Here is a 20,607-nt window from a genome sequence, read left to right as displayed (position 1 = left end):
TTACAGTTGATTTCAAGCATCTCTCATGTAGGTCTTGAAGGACAGAATGGAAACAATAATATGAGAAAATAATAATAAAAAATTTCCCAGGGCTAAAAAAAAAAATCAAAGGGCTCCTTGAAATGAATTAGGAAAAAGTAAAGCACAAATACCTATATCTACACACCTGTTAAAAAATGATACTTCCATCTAGCTTGAATTTTTTGTTTGTTTGTTTTTTCTGCAGAACTGTAATGCTATCTCACCAGCCCAATTGGAGCAATAAAATGAAATAAAGAAATAAGCTAAATGTAAATACTGGAGAACATGCTGTATTTACTTGAGAGTATCTGTAACCCAGGTAGTTGAGCAGAGACTAGATGGTTAAGAACATTCCTGAAATTAGGCTCTAGGAAATAGCTGGGCATTGCTACAAGATGACATTGCTACAAAGGATGTCTTCAATAATGATCTAAGGATGTTAGAATTACCACTTTCCTCATAAATTCACACATTATGAAAGGAACAGGCAACTTTAATCCAAAATGTCAAATCATCATCACCCAGATTTTCATACATAATCAGAAATCATACATGTTCATTGCTCCTAAGATATTTTGTTGCTACATTCTAATATCCATGACTATAATCCAAGACAATTTCATAAATCTTAGCAAGTGATATAATTTCATGTTATATGGCTGTGTCCCCCAGGAAGTTCTGTTTTGTAAGATGACACCAAAACCATGATGATAAAACTTTTCCCATGTCACATAGTTGTAGATGGAATGGCAGAACAAGGTTGAAGATTAAGGGCTCCTTATTTTGTAGCAACCATGTCATTCAGCCTAGCACAAATCCTTCTAAACTCTTACTATTTCTTCTACGCTTCTTGTTTGTTTGCTGTTTTGGCTAGAGACAGAAAGGCAGAAAAGGCAGAGCAAAAAAATAAAAGAGACCACAGCACTGAAGCTTTTTCAGTGTGCCAGAGACTAAGCTCAAACCTGGGTCATGGACATGGCAAAGCAACACACTATCCAAGGGAGCTATTCCACTGACCTGCTTTCTACACTTTTACTGATCCTTTTATTCTCTCTCCTCTGTAGTATGAGATGTGTACTGTGTCACTCAAAGCACGGGAGGAAATGTCCAGAAACTCAAATCAGAACACATTTTCCTGTTCTTTGCAGAAATCTTCAGTCCTGCCTCAGTTCTCAGCTCATCAGCGAGATAATAAATATGAGATTTCTTCTGATTACCACAGGTAAGGTGTGTAATGGAACTGGGAAAACAGACACTAAAATATCCACATCCAAGAGATGTATAATGAGTACATTCTGGCAAATCTTTTCTACTGAGACAGAAGGCCACAAATATTCTGACACATCATTTACTCACCACCATGACTTTCTGATCAGTCTAGGTTTTCAGATTCCTGGGCCTTGTGGATAAAGTTGAAACAACAACTCTGTCAGTTTGCACTCTTCAAAAGCAACCCCAGAGTAAGCTGGGTTAGTCAACATCAGGAGACATGCTATTAAGTTAAAATGTACCATTTCTTCTTTTAATTGCTTTTGAACCTACCAAAATATGAATTTAATGTGAAATGTTTGTAATATAGTTTTAAAACCTTGAAATACAAATACAAAATAGTCTGTAACAGATTTTCAATGACTGCTCGTTTTCTGAATCTCTGTTACATAGGCTAAACAATACTGTATTGTTCTTTATCTATACAAGGTATATCTAGTCTCTGAATTTTCTCTTAGATTCTCACTTATTTTCATAGAGTTAGAGAAATCAAAGCATTGCTTTGCTCCTCCATTTTATGCAGGACAAAGAATGGAGCTCAGGACCTTACATGCAAGGCATGAACTAACTCTATTGCTGAGTAACCTCTGAATTCTCTATAAGGCTAACTTTTTTTTTTTTCGTCCAGAGTTATTGCTGGGGCTTGGTGCCTGCACTACAAATCCACTGCTCCTGGAGGCTATTTTTTCCCTTTTGTTGCCCTTTTTGTTTATCATTGTTGTTGTTATTGTTGTTCTTATTGCTATCATTATTGTTGGGTAGGACAGAAATGAAGAGAGGAGGGGAAGACAGAGAGAGGGAAAGAAAGACATCTGTAGACCTGCTTCACCACTTGTGAGGTGACCTCCCCTGACAGGTGGGGACCCGGGGGGTCAAACCACAGGATCCCTGTGTCCGTCCTTGCACTTTGAGCCAATTGTGCTTAACCTACTGCACTACCGCCTGGCCCCGAAGGCTAACTTTTATAATATACACCAACATTTTACTTACTTTTATATCTCTATATTTACTCAATTTTGTCTGCATTAACTTCTTTGTGATAGGCCTTTGGAAAAGAAAAATTATGTTGGGGACCAGGCTGTGGTGCACCTGGTTAAGCACTCATATTACCATGTGCAAAGACCCAGGTTCAAGCCCCTGGTCCCCACCTGTAGGGGGGGAGTTTCTCAAGTAGGGCTGCAAGTATCTTATCTCTCCCTCTTTACCTCCCTTTCTCCTCTCAATTTCTGTCTATCCAATAATAAATAAATAAAAACATTTTAACAGAAAAAAGACAAGAAAAAAAAAGAAGAAAATCACTTTGTTCTTTTCAAAGAGTAAGACTAGAATTGTGACTAATTCATAAAATTTGGTGGAAATTATTTCAGGTTTTTGTTACACTAGTACAGGAGCCATGGCATCCCAGACAACTTTCTGGAAAGAAAATGAGTGGGAACACCATGAAACTTGTATGAACAATTCTGGGGCAGGAATCTTTTTCCCTTTTGGCAATCAAACTCTTGATTTTAGTAAAGCGACATATAATTTTAAAGTAGGGCGAATAGATTTGCAACATGAAAACTGGAATTTCATTATTAAATTATGCCGATAAACTATACAAGTCATAATAAGAGAAACATATGTGTATTTAGAAATAAATCATTTTGAAAGCAATTTTATGTAGTAAATGCTCAGGGATTTTCTCCCTATGGTGATTATCAAGAAAGGAACACTTTTCCCCAAATCTATAGAGATCTAATCTTCAACAAAGGTGCCCAGACTATTAAATGGAAAGAGAGAATCTCTTCAACAAATTGGGTTGAAACATGCAGAAGAATGAAACTGAACCACTACATTTCACTACACACACAAAATAAATTCCAAATGGATCAAGGATTTGGATGCTAGACAAGAAACTATCAAATATGTAGAGAAACATATTGGTGAAGTACATTCCTATCTAAATCTCAAGGGAATCTTTGATTATACAGACCCAACTGTAATAAGACTAAAACAAAAATAAACCAATGGTACTACATACAAATTAAAAAGCTTCTGCAAGCCTGAACTGGAGTTGGTGTATTACACCAAAGTAAAAGACTCTAGGGTGGGTTGGGTGGAGAGGACAAGTCCCGGAAAAGGATAATAGAGGATCTACTGGGGGTTGTATTGTTATGTGGAAAACTGAGAAATATTATGCATGTACTTACTGTCGAATGTAAAACATTAATCCCCCAATAAAAGAAAAGAAAGCTTCTGCAAAGTAAAAGAAACCACCACCCAAACAAAGAGAGTCCTTACTGAGTGGAAGAAGATCTTTACATGCCATACATTAAATAAGAGGCTAATTACCAAAATATATAAAGAACTCACCAAACTCAGCAATCAAAAAAAAAAAAAAGATCCCATCCAAAAATGGGGATATGAACAGAATATTTACCACAAAAGAAATCCAAAAGGCCGACATGTGAAAAAATGCTCCAGGTCATTGATTGTCAGAGAAATGCAAATAAAGGCAACAATGAGACACCTCTTCACTCCTGTGAGAATGTCATACATCAGAAAGAAAACTAACAACAAATACTATAGAGGTTGTGGGAGCAAAGCATGGCTGGTAGGAATGTAAATTGGTCTAGCCCCTGTGGGGAGCAGTCTGGAGAACTCTCACAAGGCTAGAAATGGACCTTCCTTATGACCCTGTAGTTCCTCTCCTAGGGATATGTGGAGAGCAGTCTGGAAGCATTTCTAGTCTCACAAGGCTAGAAATGGATCTTCCTATGACCCCATAGTTCCTCTCCTAGGGATCTGTCCTAAGGAATTAAACACAACCATCCAAAAAGAATTGTGTATACCTACCTTCATAGCAGCATTAACTTGTAATAGCCAAAACCTGGAAGTAACCCAGATGTCCAACAACAGATGAGTGGCTGAGTAAGATGTAGTACATATACACAATGTAATACTACTCAACTATTAAAAATGGTGAATTCACTTTCTTCACCTCATCTTGGGTGGAACTTGAAGGAATCATGCTAAAACAGAAATAGAAGGGTGAGTATGGGATGATCTCACTCATAGACAGAAGTTGAAAAATAAGAACAGAGGCAGGGGAGATAGGGTAATGGCTATGCAAAGATTCATGTCTGTGGCTCCAAAGTCTCAGGTTCAGTCCCCCACACCACCATGAGTCAGAACTCAGCAGTGCTCTGGTAAAGACAATAAACAAACAAACAAACAAACAAATAAATACAGAAGGAAAAACACAAAGCAGAACTTGGGAACGGAATTGGTATATTGCACCAAAGTAATGGACTGTGTGTGTGTTGGGGGTGGGGAGGAGTTCAGGTCCTGGGACATGATGGTGGAGGAAGACCTAGGTGGGAGAGTTAAAGTATTATGCAGAAAACTGAAAAATGCTACACATGTATCAACTACTGTATTTTACTGTTGGCGATAAACCACTAATCCCCTCAATAGAGAGAGAGAAGGTAAGAAAGAGAGAGGGAGAGAAAGAAAGAGAGAGAAAGGAAAGAAATTTTGTTGTACTGAGGGCTGAGCAAAATTTATTCTATAAAAGCTGGTAGGATTTATTTCTCACTTCTATGGGGATAAAGGAAGAAGAATGTGCATTGTCTTTAAGAAAATTTTCACTGTGCTGCCAAAACTCTGCCTCCTACTTTGGCATTCTGCCTTTATCCTGAAAGATAATATCTTCTATATTATAATAGCTTATCCTAAGTTGAACTGTCAACAAGAAGAGGAAAGCTGTAGTGAGGAACAGAGGAACATTATGGTGCCAACTGACCTATAATGATTCTTTGTATTGAATTTATTTATGCAAACAGTTAAAGAGCTAAATAAATTCTTCAGCCAGAAACAGTATAGTGAGAAATGTCAATAGTTGACTACGGATTCCTATGCTTCATTACACTATTTGATAAGTGTGTAATGTATCAGGTCAGTCTTTTTAATGTTCTTAGATGGCATAAATAAAGCTTAATATGTCAATTATATTGTGTTGAAGTGGTTGTAGAACATCACTAAAATTACCACTCTTTGCTAATCTTTTCACACTTGGCATAAAATTTTCTTTAAAGGACTACATTTTATCATTATAATATTCAGCTGGATGTGGGAGAGTAAAATAGTAAATCTCTATGGCAGACATTACCAAATCATGCAAGCGGAAGATACTTTTTCCCAGGTTGAAAGGAAAAATAAGTATTCAATGAATCCAAGGTTTAGGGTGCAGGAAGACAGGAGAATGAAGCACAAATCTGATGGACCTGTTTTCTTTGCATTGTCCTACTTCCTTGTTTGCTTCATTGCACAAACCCTATTAAATAACAAGAGTTGGCTTCTTATGACTAATATTCTTACCAGAGAAGCATGTTAACTTCTTTTTCAAGTTTGTAAATGCATCCTGCATGTTTACAGAATTTTGCAACATGTTAAGACAACCTAAATATGTATATACTATAATTTTATATTAAACAAGTTTTAGCTATTAAGGAGCTTAGTAAGTACAAAATACTTAGGATTTCCTACTTAAGTTTATAAACTTAAAGAAATTTTAGCAATTATCTACTCTAACTTCTTTGTTCTACATTAATGGTCTATTATCTCCAAGTAATACGTTTTGTTTGCTTCTGGATTATGTTAAAGAAAAGTTTGTGGGGAGTTGGGCAGTAGCACAGCCGGTTAAGCGCATGTGGCACAAAGTGCAAGGATTGGCGTGAGGATCCCAGTTCGAGCTCCCGGCTCCCCACCTGCAGGGGAGTCACTTCACAAGCAGTGAAGCAGGTCTGCAGGTGTCTATCTTTCTCTCCTCTCTGTCTTCCCCTCCTCTCTCCATTTCTCTCTGTCCTATCCAACAACGATAACAACAATAATAACTACAACAATAAAACAAGGGCAACAAAAGGGAATAAATAAATAAATATTTTTAAAAAGAAAAGTTTGTGTTTGGTTTCAAAAAACAGACATAGTGATAATTTAAAAAAAAAAAAAGAAGAAGGGGGGCCAAGTAGTGACACACCCGGTTAAGCACAAATATCAGCATACACAAAGACCCAGACTTGAGTCCCCACCCCCTACCAGCAGAGGAGATGCCTCATTAGTGGTGAAGAAGGTCTGTAGGTATCTCTCTATCTCTCTCTCTCACTGTATCCCCTTCCCCTCTCAGTTCCTCTCTGTCCTTTCAAGTAAATAAAGAATGGAGAAATGTTAAGGGGAAAAGGGCAATTAAAGAACGTTAGCACATATAGAATATATATATATATTTAATATATATTTATATATGTGGCATAAATATTACCTGTGCCCAGATAGATCTGTGACTTCTCAATTTATAAGGTATATTTTGTTTCTCTGCTTCTCTGAACAGTTTGTGACATGGCCAATTTTATATAGCTTATAAACAACTAAGAGTGGAATTAAAATAATTTGCAAAATTGTAAGATGGGTTTTATCACAAGTATCCTAATTCCTTGTCCCAACCTGTCTGTTTAACTAGGAATGCTCCAACAGAGATTAGAATTCGCCTGAGGCAACAAGGGAGAACATAGTAAAAGAAAAAGAAAAAAAACTGTGAATAGAGATGAAATGAAAGATATTAGAGCTACTTACATTTTTTCTTCCCTTCCTACCTTTATTTATTTTTTTTCTTCTCTTTCATCCCACCTCTCTCCATATGCAAGTGTGTGTGTGTGTGTGTGTGTGTGTGTGTGTGTGTGATATAAAAATGAATAGAAAACAAGTAATTAAATCAAATTTTGGGAGCAATTTTAATGCTGTATTGGTTTTTTTAAAAAAAAATTATTATCTTTATTTACTGGATAGAGAAAGCCAGAAATCAAGAGGGAAGAGGGAGATAGAGAGGGAGAGAAACAAAGAAATCCACAGCCCTGATTCACTAGTCAAAAAGCTTTCTCCTGTAGGGAAATTGTGAGGATGTGGTTGAGCTTGGCAGGGCTTGACCTGAGGGGCACATCCGTCCTGTCAGTCTCTCTCTCTACTGAGAGGTTGAGTGAGTGAGGAGAGACACGACCTCCCAAGATTTGCCTTGTCTTATCAGACTCCCTGCCTCACAAAACATCCTGCATTCCTAATACTATGGCCTGCTCCCTTATTATCTATATAATCATTGTTTTGCCTGAAAGGTCTCCTCCCTAATCCCCCACAGGGTATTATTAATCCTACCAGTTAACTCCCTAGCAACAGTTGCTAAGAAAGTCCCTACCTTTCCCAGCCCCTTTTACCTTTCTCCGTCCCTTACCTAACCATGTATGGTATTGTCAAGCCATTGTTGGAAACTTCTGTTTCCAACTTGCCTCTTCTCTTTTCTGGCCTGGGGGAGAGCAAGCTTAGAGTGGGAAGCAGACGCCCACCATTGTGGTTTGAGCCACGTGGCTTAACCAGGTGTGCTATCACCTGACTCTGGGTCGTTTGGATGAATAAAGATTTTAATTGCCTCACCACCACATACTTGGTTCTTGGGTCATTTCTCTTGCGCATGTCACTGAGTAGTGCTGGAAAACTGTGCAGATGCAGTCACATCTGCCATGTTGTCCCCTCAAGCTATTGCTAGTTCCCGCTAGAGTTGGGACATTCTCAGAGTGCCTCAGGGCATTGTCAATTCCCCACGATAGTTGGAGTGCTTTGGTTACTCCTCCCCCTTCCCATTCCTGTGAAAGTTATTATCCTACCCTGGAGTGCTATGGTTACTCCTCCCCCTTCTCATTCTCATGAGAGCTATTCCCATAAAAGCCCTTCTTCTTCCGCCCCTCGCTCTCTTGCCCACTTTTCACCTCGGTGATGGAAAGGTGCGGCATGTAGCAGGAGGCGGCCATTTTGGCTAGCTCCACATGGCCCCAACTGCTGTGTTCCCACCCCAACCCTGAGGTCCCATTTCTGTGTCCCACCGCAGCCACCGCAGGCTGGCTCCTGTCGCATTCTCTCCAACCCAGAGAGTACGCCGGAGAAGAGGCACCCCCATGCTGACCCAGCATTCCCCCTGCAGGTGGGGACTGGGGGCTTAAACCTGGGTTCTTGTGCACTGTGACATATGCGTTTAACCTGGCCACTTAATGCTATATTGTAAGAGTAGTCTTTGTTTGGAGAATTAGCTCACCAGAATAATGTGCTGCTTTGCCGTGTGCATGACCCAAATAAACCCTAGCCCTTACTACACTGAAAAAAGTTTCAGTGTTGTAGTCTTGTAATCTCTTTCACTTTCCCTGTCTCTAGGAAAAAAAAAAAAAAGCAGAAACAGAAGAAGAGGAAGAGGGAGGAGAAGAAGAAGAAAAGAAAAAAGAAAAGTACAGAACTTACACTTTTGTGACAGTCAACTTCATTTTTGTGAACACCAACCATTATTCTTAGTACTGTTACCCAAGGTTTCAACCTGAAAATAAACTATTTATCTCCTACAAGAATAAAAACAAACTCCCCTTTCAGAGATTATTGTATTTTTTAATGATACAACTATGCCAAACTCAACAATTGTGTGTGCCATTACAAATTAAAACTCAATTTCCAGACCTTGTTGATTCTAACTTAAGATCTGTAACACTGTCACTGACTTACTCTTTTAACAGGCTATCTCTTCTTTTCTTAATTTATAAGTGATTTAATATTGATTTACAAAATTATAATAGGAGTATAATGCCACATTTTGCTCACCACCAGAGTTCTGTGTCCCCATTCCCTCCATTGGAAACTGCAGTAGTTCTCCCAACATCAAAGACAGGGCTTGACTATTATTTCTGTAACTATCTATACTTATATACTCGCCAATTTATTTTATGATCCTGCCCTCTCTTCCTTTCTAAGTCACTACTAAGTGTCCTTCTTCTTCTTCTTCTTCTCCTCCTCCTTTTTTTTTCCCACTTCTCTCTCCAGGTCCTGATGAAATTGGACTTCAGAACTCTCTGATCATCTTCCTCTAACACCCCTCTAGGAATATGAACTAAAGATCTTTATGGGGTACAGAAGGTGGAAGGTTTCTGTAATTACTGGTTTCTGTAATTACTTCTCTGCCAAACATGGGCATTCATGCCATCACTTCTAATACATACACATTCACCACATTAACCATTCCCAATATGGAAAGAAATGCAAGGTTATGAATATCAAGCAATACTGAAGATCACATTAAAGGCTATCCATGACCCAATGTAGCAGGAAAGTAAGCTACTGACAATGTTAGGATCCCTGAAGAAAAAGGTATCTTGCCTGATTGACCTAGTGGAAAAATGTTCTAGAGATAGCATTGGCTCAGTGTATATCATGCACCAGAGGCCAGGAGTTCAATAGTTGAGCAAATCAGGACTTTATGCTACAGAATCACTATGGCATTTGAATGGGAAAGGTGTCATTCTGCCAGGACCACTGGCTGAGAAAAAAAAGGTTGTAGAACACATAAATCACATAGGTCCTCTGTTTTACTTCACATTTCAATTGCTTTATTGGTCTTCTAAATTAATTCATATTACCCATCTATTTGTCTTCCTTTAAAAATGGTATGTGACAGATAAATTTTTTTATTATCTTTATTTTTATTTATTGGATAGAGACAGTCAGAAATAGAGAGAGAAGGGGGAGATAGGGAGAATGACAGAGAGACACCTGCAGCCCTGCTTTACCATTCAAAAGCTTTCCCCCTACAGGTGGGCAACAGGGGCTTAAAACACAGACCCTTTAGCATTGTAACATGTGTGCTCAAGCAGGAGCTTTGTCACCTGGCCCCCTGTAACTGATAATTAACTTTCTGAAATTCTAGAAAAATTCCAAAGGTGCAGCCATGGGGTAGCAACAGCAGCATGGTTATTCCTCTGGACAACTAGAAAAGTCAGTGTTAAATCACCTGAAACCTCTTCAAATCACAGCAGATTTCTGAAGAAACTCACTTAGCCACAGGTAGGTGCAGATGTGTATAGTCATCAGACAGTAAAGAGAAAACAGAATTTCCCAGGACAGAAATCACTGATGCTGGCTGCCAACACTATCTTAACAGTTACTCAATGGATTACATCAGTTTCAGAAAAGTGGGAAATTTCTGGGTACTTAACATGTGACCTCAGGGGCATCAGGATATTTATCTGCTTGCAAAGACTCACCAGTTTATCACAAAAAAGCGTGGCCAGGACCAGTGGTGGCACACTTGTGGAGCTCACATGTTACAATGCACAAGGACCTGGGTTCAAGCCCCCAGTCCCCACCTGCAGGGAGAAATATTTTCAAGTGGTGAAGCAGGGCTGCAGGTGTCTCTCTGTCTCCCTCTCCATCAACTCCTTCCCTTTTGATTTCTGGCTGTCTCTATCCAATAGATAAAAGACAAGTTAAAAAAGAGGAAGGAGGAGGAAAAGGAAAAGAAGAAGGAGGAGAAGGAAGGAAGAAAGAAAGAAAGAAAAGAAAAGAAAAAAGAAAAAACCTGACAAGAACTAAAGCCATAGAGTCTTCCCAGGTTTACTAGCAAGCCTAAAATAAGCCCCCCCCCTTTTTTGAGCACTCATAAGAAAGCAGTTTTCTCATGCTATTATTATTTTCAGAGGCCAGTGAACAGATTGAAACAGTGCAGTGAGACCCTATATTGTCATCACAGGTGACGACAATCTGACTGGTGACACACAATAGAATCTTCTCATTTCCTCCCAGGCACAAACTTTAAACAAGAAAATTCAACACAATTCCACCTGCTGGCTTAACAACAGAAACCATGTTAAATATAAAACTTTAGAGATAATCAAGCTACTCAGCCATGACAGAAGACCAGATATACATATCTGGAAACTATAAATTAAAATTCTACTTGAATTGAGTTTTTTCTTTGACTGAAGTCCCCTCTAAATAGTTCCTCACTGCTTACAGGTTAAAGTCCTAGTCTTTATCCAAACATTCACACTCCCACATTCTAACCTAAACTTTTTCTAATCTAGCCTACAACCTTTTGTTTCTCTGAAAAAAACAATTTGCTTACTTTCCTTCCCAACTGGCCTTGATTCCATGACCTTGTTAGACACTGTTTGCATTTTTTGTTCTTCAAGAATGTCTTCTCTTTTTCCATTTATTCAAAATGCACACATTCTACAAATTCAACCCAGTTTAATTCCATACAGCTTTCCCTAAACAATAACTTTCAAAGGAGCACTTTTCCCCTTCCTCATATTTTTTCTATACCTTTTTTGACAAATAATAATGTCCTGCATTTTTCTATCATGAATTTGTATTCCGATAAATAACACATATTATCTACCTATCTGGAATGCAGACTTGTGACAGACAAAGACTGTATCTTACATTTCCTTTTATTTCATATAATACTTAACTCATAATTAATAAAGTCTTATTCAATAATTAGAATGTTACTCCACCTCTAAAACATCCTACCATATAACTGTAGAAAATGAACTGTGACTTTTCAAAATGAGTTGAATCACTAGAGTAATGTATTAGAATAAATACTACCAGCCCAAGCTAGTTCTCTACAATAATTAAATTTATCAGCGTTGGGAAAATAACATAGTAGTTATACAAAAGACGTTTATGCCTGAGACTCTGAGGTCCTAGGTTCAACCTCTGGCACCACCATAAACCAAGGCTGAGCAGTACTCTGGTAATAAATTAATTTATTGATTCACCACATATTATTTTCTCACTTCTAAATAGTCTGTTTAGACTGAAGAACAATCTATGAAAATTGCTTCTAGGAAAATTATTTCTGGGGAAAAAAAAATTGGCCGTATATGTCTTTGGCAAGAATTACTTGAGTTTTGGCTTGCAGATTCTATTTTGCTTTCCTGGTAGAAATATGCAGTCATAATATCCTGAATGCAAGGATGCTTTGCTAAATGGAAACCCACACTATGTCATCACAAAAAGAACTCCCCTAGGGCAGAGGGTAGTTAGCATTATTGTTATGCAAACAGACCTTCTCACACCTGAGGCTCCAAAGTCCCAGGTTCAATCTCCTGCACCACCATAAACCAGATCTGAATAATGCTTTGCTAAAAAAGTGAACAAAAACAACTCTCCCAGATAGACTTTTGGTGTTGTACTCCAAATGAAATGAACTCACCCATATCTGTATCATTACCAGTTACACAGGTATTGCTCACTGACTTTGTACTAAGTGTTACATAAAACCACCCAAAGATTATTCTAGATAGAGTATGCGGCAGCTGGAGAGATAGCTCAACTGGTAGAACCTCAGTCTTCCATGCCTGTGGTTCCTGTTTTGATCCCTAGCACTGCATGTACCAGTATGGCACTCTGGTCTCACTCTCTCTCTCTCTCTCTCTCTCATGTAATTAATAAAAAATAAATATTTAAATTGTGACCTAAAGGTGGCACATCAAATGTGCTAATGTGATATTCTAACTCTCCTTTCTCCTTCTGTCTCTCATAAATAAATAAGTAAATAAATAATTCTTTAAAGCATAGGTCAAGGCTCAATGGGTAGAGTGTTGGACCAGTATACATAAGACACCAAGTTCTGTTACCAGTGATGCAAACACTGGAATGGAGAGATTTTCTGGCCTAAGCCTCTCTCTCCATATCTCTCTCTGCTTCTCATAAAAATGAATAAAACAAAATATTATAGTATGCATTTCTACATGAATAATAAAGATAGTGTTATAGGTAATTACAGAAGCCAGAGTGTTGTGTGGATTGGTAAAACTCAAGAAGATTTTTCAATGTTATTGATATATATGTATAGTCACAGGGGCTGTCCATCCTCCTGATTCCATTGCTCCTAGTGGAAAACATTTTCTCATTTTCTTTTCAGAAACATAAAAGAGGAGAGGCAGAGAGAGTAGGAGGAACACTACAGAACTCCTTCGCTGCTCAGGAAACTTCCTGCAGTGCATAGTGCTGCCAGGTCCTCTTGCTCATAGTAAAATATGTTTTCTAACAGGTAAGCTATCTCCTAGTCCTCAAGAAAGGATTTTTAGAGGAAATCACCAGGTTGTATGTCATCTACTCAGTAGATATAATTGCATCCCACGAGGAAGTAAGACTGCAAACAAGATAATACAGGTTTATAGAATATATAAAGAAGGCTTACACAGGGGCATGGTAAGTAAATATGTCAGATTATTAAAAGTGGGTAATTTGGAAACACACTAGAGAGTAGGTTTAATAGTCTGTACTTTATCTTCTAGAAATGAAAATTTTAAATTTCAGAACACCTAATATATAGTGTTTTAATGTCAAAATGAGAATTAAATCAGTAAAACATTTCTTGCAAAAAAGAAATCAATAATCAAATATAGTATCTTCTAATCTAGTCATTACAGATAACTTGGAAAAAAATTAGTAAAGCTCACAATCAGCATTATAAGGAGGAACCATAAAATTCAAACATAATAACTGTATCATAAAAAGTAATAACGTGGGAGCCGGGTGGTAGCGCAGCAGGTTAAGCGCAGGTGGTGCAAAGCACAAGGACTGGGGTAAGGAACCTGGCTCCAGCCCCCGGCTCCCCACATGCAGGGGAGTCACTTCACAGGCAGTGAAGCAGGTCTGTAGGTGTCTGTCTTTCTCTCCCCTGTCTTCCCCTCCTCTCTTCCTTTCTCTCTGTCCTATCCAACAACTACGATAGCAATGACAGCAAAAATAACTACAACAATAAAAAAAGAGGACAAAAAAAGGGAATAAATAGATTTTTAAAATAAAGTAATAATATTATATAACCTGAATAATTCAACACTTTTATTCATGCTTAGTGATTTTTCCCAATTATAAAACAATCTAATGAATTTCTATTCAGAAATGTTTACAATATAATGTTCTCAGAGGTAGAGCAGTGGCTAAAATACTGAGTGTATAATCATGAAATCCCAAGTTCAATCCCCAGTCTCATGTGTCAAAGTGTTACTTCTGGCTCTGGTTCTGGTTCGCATTCTCTGTCTCTGTCTCTTATTAATAAATAAATAAACCCTTTATTTTATTTTATTTTTTGAGGCTGAAAGTCTTGCTGTAATTGAGAAAACAGATGCAGCAATAAATAAACCTTTTAAAAAGAAAATTTGGGGGGTCAGGCGGTACCGCAGAGAGTTAAGTACCCACTGCACTAAGCACACGGATCTGGGTTTGAGCCCTCCGCTCCCCACCTGTGGGGCCAAGGGTAGGGGGGTAGCTTCACAAGCATGAAGCAGCTCTACAGGTATCTTTCTTTCCCCTTTTCTGTCTTCCCCTCCTCTCTCGATTTCTCTCTGTCCTAACAACAACAAGGGCAACAAAAATGGGGAGAAATGGCCTCCAGGAGCAGTGGATTCTTAGTGCAGACGCCAAGGTCCATCAATAACCCTGGAGGCAAAAAAGAAACAGAAAAAAATTTTTTACAGGGACCAGGCGTTGTCTCATCTGGTTAAACAAACACATTACAAGGTGCAAGGACACAGGTTCAGGCCCTTAGTCCCCACCGGCAAGGGGAGGGAAAGCTTCAACAGTGGTGAATCAGGGATACAGGTGTTTCCCTGTCTCTCTCCCTCTCTGCCTCTCCCCTCTCAATTTCTCCTTATCTCTATCCAATAATAAAAAAATAAAATTTAAGAAAAAAAGGAAATTTTACTATGTAGAATATAATTAGAAATTTGATAAGAAAGGAATATATGTATAAAAATTTAAAGCTGTTGTGATAGAAAAAGGATATCTAAGATCTTTGCTCTTAAGTCCATATATTTTATTCCTGGTGAGAATTTCAGTCATTGTACTAGGGGGAGGGGCACAGTTGAATTTCACCACTCAGACAACGTTTTCAGATAGAAAGAGGCAGAGACAAAGGGAAAAGTGATGATGTCATAGCACCAAAGCTTTACCCAGTGTGGTGGGAACTGGTCTCAAATCTGGATGATATGCATAGCAAGCTTCATTTCCAATACTTAATTATTCAGTAATTAATAAGAAAGCAAACCAGACTATTATTCTGGAGCTTGTGATGTCTAGGACTGAACTTGGAATTTCACGATTGAAAGTTCAATGCCTTATCCATTGCACCACCTCTTGGGTCCCTTATAGTAATTTTTATTTTTTAAATTTGTTTTGTTTTTTTAATTTTATTTTTTATTAGTGATTTAATATTGATTTACAAAATTACAAGGTAACAGGGTTACAACTCTGCACCATTCCTGCCACCAGTTCTGTCCCCTCAGTCCCCCCATTGTAAGCTGTACAGCAGTTTTCTTTAGGTTGCAGATATGGGTAACTATTATTTCTACAACTGTCTGTCTACATTTGTATATATTTGCCAATTTTTTTCTCTTTTTTATTATTTTTAATATATATTTTTATATTACAGAATAACATGTCAACAGGGGTTTAAATCCACACCATTCCCACCACCAGAGTCCTGAATTTCACTCTCCCCACTGCAATCCACCAAAGTTTCCCTAAAGTTTTAGACATGGGCCAACCGTCTTCTCTATAACTATCTGTCCACATTTATACAAAGTTACCCCTTCTTTTCCTGATTCAATCCTCTCTTTCTGTCTAAGCCACTCATGACATCATAACTACCTCCATATGTCCCTCTCCTTTTCCTTCTCTCTCTCTGAGTGCTGAAAGAGCTGGAGTGCAGAGTCCTCTTATCTTCATCCTATCACTTCTTCCCTGCTGGGAGTATGGATTAAGGTTGTTTATGGGGAGCAGAAGGTAGGAGTTCTGGCTTCTGTAGCTACTTCTTCACTAAGCATGGGTGTTGACAGGTCGATCCATACCCCCAGGTTGGTTTTATCTTTCCCTAGTGGACCCAAGCTCTGTAGATGCGAGGCTCCAGGTCACATTGGTGAGGTTGTATGCCCAGAGAAGTCAGGGTGGAGTCAAGATAGCATCTGCAGCCTTATGTCTAGAAGGTGGCATGACCTAAGTTGAGACAAGATGGTTAATGAACAGGAGAACCAGAAAAATTGAATTAGAGAAGATGAGATTAGGGATTTTTAGGGTAGAAGAAAGCTAGGAGAACCATTTTAGGCATCTTCCTGGAGGCATACAACTATGGTAGTTTTGCTTGAGTTTGGTAGCTAGTCTGAGGTTGGTTGAGAATATTGTCTGAGAGAATGGTGTCAGAGTGGAGAAAAGGGCTAGAAACTTGGATTAAGGAGGGGAGTAGCTCCATTCTTATAAAAAAGAATTTTGTGGCTAACATTAACTATTTACCTCCATCCACCTGCTCCAGTATATTTGCCCAATTTTTCCATGGTCCCATCTCCTCTTCCATTTTAAGTCACATTTATATCTATTACTACATCCAAATGTCCACCCCTTTCCCCCCTTTTTTTCTCCAGGTCCTTATGGAATTGGACTTCAGAGCCTTCTGGTTATCTTCCCCTATCATTTCTCCCCCTCTGGGAGTACAGACCAAACTTATTTTTAGGCTGTAGAAGGTGGGAGTTCTGGCTTCAGTAGTTGCTCCTCCAATAGATATGGGCATTGGCAAGTCAATCCATACCCCTAGCCTGTTTCTTATAAGTAAGTTAACAGTACTTTAGGTACATTAGTGCTAGGTACTGGCATATCAGTAGCATCATAAAATAAAGTTCCTGTGACCTGGAATTGATGGATAATTATTGAACTCTGAAGCACAAGGTCCCAAGTTTATTCTGATGCATCACTTGTGATGCTTTGATTCTCTATCCTTCTTACTTTCTCTCATAAGTAAATAAATTAATCTTTTTAGAAATAGCAAAGCATCTGTTAAGAGTAAAAAAAATCATTTAGAATCTACACTGAGCAGTTAAAGTAGGTCTTCTATAGATGCAAATAATTACTTGCATCCGAAATTATAGTAATTATAACAAAGTAATTTACATTTTAAATAATGCTATATCATGCGGAACACATAAAATTATATAGCTGTCAATCTGATAAAGGTCATGAGAGATTACTATCAAAAATAATTTTTCACTTTTGAACTTAAAAGGACAATTTTCAATTATTTAAATAATACCATAATTATTCTAAGTAAATTATAATCTGTAATAATAAAAACTAGCTTGGGAAAGTTGTTTATCACAATGGTACTTTTTTTAAAGATTTTATTTATTAATGAGAAAGATAGGAGGAGAGAGACAAAGAACCAGACATCAATCTGGTATGTGTGCTGCTGGGGATTGAACTCAGGACCTCATGCTTGAGGGTCTGATGCTTTATCCACTGCACCACCTCCTGGACCACCACAATGGTATTTTTAAGTTGGATAAATATGAAAACTAAGTAATAAAACATAATAAAGTAAATGAGTATTCAGCTTTTGGCCTGGAGGAAGCCAAGGTGCAACTTTCTTTTTTTTTAATTTTATTTATTTGTTTGTTTTAAGGTGAAACTCTCTTTTGTTGTCCCAAATTCAGATTCATCCAACACCAGCCACTTCCACCAACCCATTGAAGTTCAACCTCAAGAAGATCAAAGTCAAATACTTGAGATGCACTGATGGGAAATCTTTGCCACATCTGTCTGCCTTGTCCCCCAAAACTGACCTATTCCATCTGTCCACCCCCCAAAAAAAGTTTGTGATGACATCGCCAAGGCTGCTAGTGACTGGAAGGATCTAAGGATTACAGTGAAACTAACCATCCAGAACAGACAAACCCAGTTTGAGGTGGTGCTTTTTGCTTCTGCCCTCATCATTAAAGCCCTCAAGGAACCATCAAGAGAAAAGAAGCAGAAAAACATTAAGCACAATGGAAACATGCATTTCATGAAATTGTCAACATTGCCCAACAAATGAGGCATCAGCCTTTAGCTAGATAATTTTCTGGAAACATCAAAAAGATCCTGGGGACTGATCAGTCTATGGGTTGCAATGCTGATGGCCACCATGCTACCCTCAAGATACTGTAGCTGACATCAACAGCAGTGCTATGGAATGCCCATCTACTTGAGAATTACAAAGAAAGATGCTTCAATAAAGGATTAGTTGACAATTAAAAATAAATAACAAAGTAAATGAAAGTTGAAATTATACTAAAACTCAAAATGACTATGGTTTAAATCTGTGGAAAAATCTGGAATACACAAGCTTAGCAATAATCAGTTGTTGTTAAGATTCGGAGGCTCTAGCTGGCCGGGCTAGCTTCATAGGCAGGTAACAGAGACGACCAGAGACAAACGGCTGGGCAGGGAAGCTATATTTCTTTATTTAGGAACAACAATTCATAAACTAAACCAAACTAATCACCAAACAGAACTCTGCTGCCTCTTTCCCCGCGGCGGCGCAAGCACTCTCGAACTCTGCAACTCTGGAACCCTCTTGGGGTTCCTAGGGGCGGGGCCAGGCGGGCCGCAAAACTAGCAGGACTGATCCAATTTTCTTGGCTGGGGGGGAGCTAGAACAACCCAATGTAAAGCATACAACAATCATTGTGACAAGTTGTTCTCTCTCTGTCTCTCTCTCTCTCTCTTTCTCTCTGCTGACAGAGATATAGAAATTAAGAAGAGAAGGGGAGAGGAGAAAAAAAAGGAGCAGGAAGAAGGCAGGAAGGCAAGGGCACCTGTAGCAATACTTTGATACTAGTAAATTTTCCCTGCATGTGGGAACCTGGAGCTTAAACCTGGTTCCTTGTACAGGACAATATGTGTGCTATACAGGGTGTACCCCATATGACAGATTTTTGACACTATTTCTCAGTCAACATGCCAATATTGGGAATGCCTAATATTGGTTTGAATACCTTTCTCCTCTCTTTCCCGGATCACCATGTGAATAAAATGAGACTAGATACAGCCCTGTTCCAGCTAAGATAAAGTATAGAGAAACCAGCTCCAGTGCTCCTCCTTTGTGGTAATATCAACAAATCTGTATGTGAAATAGATGTCATTTTTAAAATGTTTAACACACGTGACAATTCTTCATCCTCAAAATAAAATCAAATTGTCCACCAAGTCCCAGATGCTGCCACAACCCCACCCTGACCTCCCTACTCAGATGACCGACCACATGGTGAAATGTCCAAAAACCTCATCTCTCCAAAACCCTACCCTACTAGAGAAATAACAGGGACAGCACAGATCTGTCTAGGAGTATGGATCAACCAGGCAACTGCCCACATGTCAGCAGGAAGCAGTTACAGAAGCGCAAAACTCCATCCTTCAACATCCCCAAAAGAATTTTGAATCCAGTGGTCTGGGAGGTGGTGCAATGGGTAAAGCATTGGATTCTCAAGCATGAGGTCCCAGTCCCTAGTTCAGTCCCCAGCAGCACATGTACCAGAGTGATATCTGTTTCTTTCTCCTATCTTTCTCATTAATAAATAAATAAAATCTTTTTAAAAGGAATACCTTTCTAGCAAAAAGTTACAACAAAATGTGATGTGTGCAAGATAATTGGAGTAATGTAATAAGATCATTTTTCCTATTAGTAAGTTTCACTGCTATTAGAAATTCAGGTTAGCAAAAGCCAAGCAGAAAAAATAAGGATTTTTTTTAATTAGGCAAGAGAGAAAAGTACTAGCTGAAATATATATGACACCTGCTTTATACTTCATAGTTCTGGAAATTAACAGCTCTTTCTTGCCTAGTCTCTCCCTCCATCAGTGATTCTTCATTTCAGTAGTCAGTTTTTCCCAGCGTAGTCCATGTCCTTCCTAGGTACAGAAGTGGACTCTAAATCAAACTGTACTTCTTCTCTGGGAATTACTACTTTAACTTCTTGCTCTTTCACTGCAATTGTATAATTAATAGAACTTTCACTGAAATTTCACTAAACTGTGGCCAGGATGTGGCATACCTGGTTAAACACACACATTATAGTACTCAAGGACCAGAGTTCAAGCCCCTGGGCCCTAGTTCAGGGGCAAAATCTTCACGAGTAGTGAAATAAGGCTGTAGTTGTCTCTCTGTCTCTTTCCTTCTCTATCTTCCCCTCCTTCTCAACTTCTCTCTGTCTCTATCTAATAAATAAAAAAAATTAAAGAAATTTCACTGAATTTATAAAATATTTGAGATTACTGCATTTTCACAATATTTCATAATTATACAAAATAATATGGAAAATATTTACAATAAATTGGATATTCTGTACTTTCTTTATGTGACTTATACTCTTCTCCACATAAAGCTTCCATATTTCTTCTTTAATCTGCTAATAGATACATAGTACTTTGAGTTGCTATCCTAAACAGCATCATTCCCAGTCACATTGACTGCTTTGTAGGTTTGGTTTGGTTTTGGTTTTGGTTTTCAGTTCATTTGTTTTATCCTAGTTCACTGCTCTGATCTGTCTTATCTTGGTAGTGGGGATTGAACCTATGATTTTTAGAATCTTTTTGCATAAACATTATGCTATCTCCCACTTTCTCTTTATAAATGTAGTTAGTCTAGCAATCTTGCCAATTCTCT

General features: G+C 38.3%; 1 pseudogene; it reads left to right on the top strand.

Annotated features, from left to right (window-relative positions):
• Nucleotides 1-1,091: 1,091 nt before the first annotated feature.
• LOC132539721 (large ribosomal subunit protein uL11-like) lies at nt 1,092-18,152 on the top strand (annotated as a pseudogene).
• The last annotated feature ends 2,455 nt before the right edge of the window (nt 18,153-20,607 follow it).

This window comes from Erinaceus europaeus, chromosome 8 (assembly GCF_950295315.1).
Source record: "Erinaceus europaeus chromosome 8, mEriEur2.1, whole genome shotgun sequence".
Taxonomy (NCBI): domain Eukaryota; kingdom Metazoa; phylum Chordata; class Mammalia; order Eulipotyphla; family Erinaceidae; genus Erinaceus; species Erinaceus europaeus.
This window is presented reverse-complemented; position numbering and strand designations above follow the sequence as displayed.